This window comes from Gossypium hirsutum, chromosome D05 (genome assembly GCF_007990345.1).
Source record: "Gossypium hirsutum isolate 1008001.06 chromosome D05, Gossypium_hirsutum_v2.1, whole genome shotgun sequence".
Classification (NCBI taxonomy): domain Eukaryota; kingdom Viridiplantae; phylum Streptophyta; class Magnoliopsida; order Malvales; family Malvaceae; genus Gossypium; species Gossypium hirsutum.
This window is the reverse complement of record NC_053441.1, coordinates 31,101,245-31,107,384: the sequence shown is the minus strand read 5'-3', so window position 1 is coordinate 31,107,384 and position 6,140 is coordinate 31,101,245.

Genomic DNA, 6,140 nt, shown 5'->3' with positions numbered 1-6,140 from the left:
ATTCGGCGTATGCTAAGTAAAATAATTATATGCATATCAATGATATGCTTTGTTGTGGTTAGGAATACAAATGTCATAATAATAGATTTATTGGCTAGCCGAATAAATGTTATATGAAAGTTTTATTAATTGAGCAAATATGAGATATGTTAGTTCGATTGTTTGAATGAAATTGGGCATGATTAAAAGCATATGGAAGTGTTATATTTTGATTAAGCTAAGTACATGGAAATTGGCTAATAAAAGTCAAATGAACATTAAAAATGTCTTATGAATAAATGTATTAATATGCGCACTTGGTTTATAAAACGAAATAGGTTTGATTATAAACTAGGCATTTGAATATCATATATATAATGTTAGTATGTTTTGAATATTATACTTATAAAGTAAAGTAGATTTATTGTGAAGCATGAATAGTTCATGTATTAATGGAAATATAGCATGGTTGGGTTTTAGTTGATCAATTGATTTTACATGTTTAATGATTTATATGAATGTGTTTCGATTTATAAGCCGTATGATATTTTTTATTTAAATATAAAATCAGGTGTATTGATGTGATTGTAATATGAAGCATGAAATGTAATGAATGCCTATTTTGAGCTATGTTCTGTCGGTAATGTCTCGTAACCCTAAATGACGACGGATGCAGGTAAGGGGTGTTACAAAGTATGCCAGAGAGTGTATCCCAACTGAAATCGCCATGTGTAAGCAGTTTGAAGAAGGTCAAAAAGAAGATATAAAATTGCTAGTTGGGATTCTTGAATTAAAAGAATTTGTTATACTGGTTGACCGAGCACATAAAGCTGAAGAACTTAGTAAAGAAAAGAGACAAGCTGATATTGAAGCCCGAACTTCAAGTAAAAGATTTACGAGAAAGTAATATCAGATAGCCTCGAAGAAATCAAAGAAATATCATGATCGTTCAACCAGCTTTGCGGGGGATTCTGGGAGAGACAGAGGTATTCAACGCTCCAATCCGAGATCTCAGACTACGTCTGTAGCAAATACATTTTAGTACTGCATTTCATCCTTAAACTGATGGCCAGCCCGAACATGTAATATAGATTTTGGAAGATATTCTTCGGTGTTGTGTTTTAGAATTCGAAGGCAATTGGGAAAAGCATCTGCCGTTAGTCAAATTCGCATATAATAATAGTTATCAATCAAGCATAAAGATGGTACCGTATAAGGTTTTGCATGGTCGTAAATGTAAAACTCTATTGTATTGAACTGAGCTCAGTGAGTAAAAGATACATGAAGTTGATTTGATCCGTGAAATCGAAGAAAAAGTGAAAGTGATCCGAGATAGTTTAAAAGCAGCTTCTGATCGTCACAAATCCTATGTGGATATAAAACGAAAAGAAATAGAATTTCAAGTTGGTGACAAATTATTCTTGAAAGTTTCACCTTGGAAGAAAGTTCTTCGGTTTGGTCTTAAAGGAAAATTGAGTCCGTGGTTTATTCAACCATATGAGATCACTGAAAGAATCGGACCTGTTGCATACCGATTGGCGCTACCACCAGAACTTGATAGAATTCACAATGTCTTTCATGTGTCTATGTTACGACGGTATCGATCAGATCCTTCACATGTCATTTCTTTGACAAATATTAAAATTTAACCTGACATGACTTATAGTGAAAAATCAATCAGAATTCTGGCACGTGAGACGAAAGAATTGAGAAATAAAAATGTAGCTTTAGTAAAAGTTCTCTGGCAACGACATGCAACAGAAGAGGCTACTTGGGAACACGAGGAAACAATGAGAAAGCAATATTCGAACCTTTTTACTGGTAAGATTTTCGAGGATGACAATTTTTTAAGAGGGAGTGTTGTAACAACTCGTTTTCAATGAAATCAGAACAATGGTTTCGGGACCACAAATCTAAGTCCAGAAGAAAATTTATTTTAATATTATTTAATGGTCTACCGTATGATAGGAATATCGTATGAAAATTTCCTTAAGAAAATTTTACCGATTATATGTTTAATTAGATGGAAATAACCAAATTGCATAAAATGCAAAAGTTGAGTTCTAGTAGTTATAGGTATCAAATAGCTATGGAATTCAAAATTTGTGGTCCTTATATGAAAAATAGACTATTAAGAGGAGTTAGTAGATAAGTATGATGATTCATCCATGGAAAACTAAGTAAAGAAAATGACTAAATTGGAAAGTAAAAGATTAAAAGATGATAAATAATAAAATAAAGAAAAATATCATCATATTATCATCTTTCCTAAATTAAAAAGATGAAAACCCTAGCTATGGAGACTTGAGTTTAAGCAAGTTATTTTGGCTCAATTAGGTGAATATTCAAGTCCCATTTTTAAAGATTTTTATATTTTCGAGGTCGTAATAGCTTAAACTAGGGTTTTGCCATGGATGAATATAGTTGAATTATAAAGTTCTATGGTAGAAAATGAAAGGTTTTTGATAGATAAATAACTTTTGTTAAGGAAATTTTGATAAAATCATGATTTTGGGACCAAATTGAAAAGATGTAAAATTCATGGAAAATTTTTGAATTTTGTGAATTATATGGGTTGTTATTGTTACATGTAAAAATCGGCTTGGCTTGAAATAAGGATTAAATTGCATGAATTTCATTTTTCGAGCCTAGGGACGAAATCATAATTAATTAAAAGTATAGGGGCAAAATTATAATTTTTCCTAAGATGTGAATTGAATTGTGTTGGTTTGTGAATATGTTTAAGTGTTAATGTAGGTGAAAGATAAATTGGGTGAGAAATGTGGCCTTGCAAATGACCTATTTTCGTCCACACGGGCAGAGACACGGGCGTGTGTCTCTGCCGTGTGTGACACACAACCTAACACATGGGCATGTGGTTTGTCCGTGTGTCCCCTGAATCTTAAAAATTTCAAAACAGAATGCTCAAAATAGATCACATGGCCTGGCACACAGGCGTATGGCTTGGCCATTTGACCCCTGCTCCTATTTAATGTAAATTATTATGTTCACACGGCCTAGCACATAGATGTGTGGCTTGGCCTTGTGACCCAAGTTAGAGAGTTACACGGGTACGGACATAGGCTGGGTCGTGTCCCTAATTAGAATGCCCACACGACCAGAGACACAGGCATGTCTCTTGACCGTGTGAGCCACACGGCCTGACCACATTGGCATGAGTCTCCTGCATCTTGGAAAGATTTTGAAATTTTGCGAAAAATTTTCTGAGTACCTGGTTTGGTCCCGACTAGTTTCTAATGTATATTTTGGGCCTCGATGGCTCATTTAAGGGAAAATATGGTTGAATATGATCCATTTCTAGTATTAATGCTAAATTTTATGAAATATCTGTATATCATCTGTAAATTTTGGTAATGCTCCATAACCCTATTTTGGCGACGGTTACTGGTTAAGGGTGTTACACTTTTAGTCGGATGCAAGCATCGACTCAAAAACGGAGTCAGAGACTGGGTTATGCAACTAGGCGTTGAGGGGATCGAGATGCATTTGGCAATGATACAGGTACTTTTGCGATTTATTTCAATTGTATCATGTCTTAATTAAGGATTGGTTGTATTAAAATGTTTATTGTCAATTGTGTATCTGAGAATCTAGGGTAGAGGAATCATTATTAATATTTTTGTAAAAAGTTTCTTGAGACAATCCAAAATAGTGAATAGAAAGTTTTTTAAAAATATTGTCTAGATTGGGAGTGAAATATTGTTTGGATTACACTGAAATCAGAGTTTTGCAGCGATAGAGTGATGGTCAGTATGGGTGTGGAGTTCCAGATTTTGTTGTTAAGTGATCGACGTGATAGTTGGAATTTTGAGAATAAAATTCTTTTAAAATGGAAAGAGTTGTCACATCGCAAAAATCGGGTTAGTAAAAATTGGGTTTGTAAAACCAAGAGTGGTCATGTCTTGTTTTTGGATTAAGGTTGTGAAATTTTTGTCAAGTGGATTGATTTGGTTAAGTGGTTAAGTGTTGTGTTTGTGTGTGAGAGGTTCTGGGTTCAAAACCTTTCCCTTGAATTTGTGTTAGTTTTGTCTCAACCCTTATGTTTGAACATATAGCTTATATATTACTTTCACACAACTGATGATAAAATGAGCCTGCTAGTTCAGTGGTATGGTTTCAGCTTACTCTTTGGCCCTATGTTCGAATCCCTACGCATGCAAACAAGAATATTTGTGCTAATCTACTGCTTATGTTGTCCATGTTATAGTAGTTGGGAAGAATTCGAATTCGGGGGAAAATTTGATAAGGTGGTTAGTTTGGGATTTAATGGGATTCTTATTTTAGAAAAATATCCCAAAAAATTCTCTTACGCTTCCCTCACTCCCTTTCATGTCTCCCCCTCTTTCCCTCATTTTTCTTGTCATTTTTCCACTTTCTTAATTATGCTTCATTTTTTTTCTTCCATTTTTTGGGAACCATATTACACCTATTTCTTAGCCTTTTTAGCACCTGTAAGTCTCTGTCATTCATTTTTATTGATAACAACCATTGTTCTATCACTTTGGTGTCTTTGCATTTCCATTCAAACTTGGTGAGGATCGATGCTAGCTTTTGTTTTTGAACAATTTTGACGGTGAAGTTTCGATAGCTGATAATCTCCTGGCGAATTGAGAGCTGTTGAATTGTTCGTTGGATATTTCTATGGAGTCATATTATCAAGAATATAATAATAAAGCATTTAAATAAAACATAATTTAATGCTTATTGAACATACGAACTTACCTCAAACTTGTACAGAAAAAAATGATCGATTAATCTTATACTTTTTCTTTTTCCTGATCTAAATACGAACATTGCTTTTCTTGATCTATATAATCAAATTTAACTAATTCAAACTTCATTCTTATCAATTTGGTCCAAAAATCATGTTTTGGAAAAATTACCATTTTGCCCCTATACTTTTGATTTCTTTACCATTTAGTCCTTAGGCTCGTAAAATGAAATTCATTCAATTTTATCCATACCCAAGCCTAGAAAAATTTTAAACATGCTTATAGCATGCCATATATTTCACAATTTCACACTTTCACCATGAATATTTCATATTTTTCAATTTAGCCCTTAATTGACAAATTTATCAAAAATCACTTAACCAAAGTTTTTTTTATTTAACAATAAGAATTCATTTTCTTCCATTAAAATTGAGAAAAAAACTTAAATGCACTCATGGTAAAACTCTAGACATTCAACCATTTTGCAAATTAGTCCTCGAGTTAGTTAGGTTAAGCTACAATGATCCAGGAAACATAAAAATCATTAAAAACGGAAAAAAAACACACCAACATGCAAAGGGAGAGATGGTCGAACCTTCAAAGCCCTCCAATGATGTTTTATTTCTCTAATTTCGGTTGGGGAAGATCAAAATAAAGATGAAGCCTTTTAATTTTTGTTTATTTTATCTTTAATTACCTAATTACCAAATTACCCTTACATAACTTTAAAAATAACAAAATTGCCAAGCCATGCACATCCACTATCACCTTTAATGGTTTAATTACCATATAAGGACCTCCACTTTAAAGTTCTATAGCTATTTAATACCTTTAGCTAATAGAACACAACTTTTGCATTTTACGTGATACCTTTTTGTCAAGTTGAACATGCAAACGGTAAAATTTCTTAACGAAATTTTTATGCGATAACACTATCACACTGTAGATCATAAAATAATATTAAAATAAAATTTTCAAACTCAGATTTGTGGTCCCGAAACCACTATTCTGAATTCATTGAAAACGGGTTGTTACAACTCTCCCCCAAGGAATTTTCGTCCCTGAAAATCTTACCAGAAAATAGATTAGGGTATTGTTTTCTCATATTTTCCTTGGGTTCCCAAGTAGCCTCCTCTATCCGGTGACGCTGCGAAAGAACCTTTAGCAAGACTATGCTTTTGTTTCTTAACTCTTTAATCTCTCATGCCATAATTCTGATCGGTTCTTCGTTATACGACATGTCGGGCTGAATCTGAACCTCTGTTGGAGGAATTATATGCAAAGGGTCTGATTGGTACCGTTGTAACATAGATGCATGAAATCCATTATGAATCTTTTCTAACTTTGATGGTAAAGCTAGTTGATACGCCACTGACCCTATTCCCTTTATAATCTCATACAGCCTGATAAATCGCGGACTCAACTTTC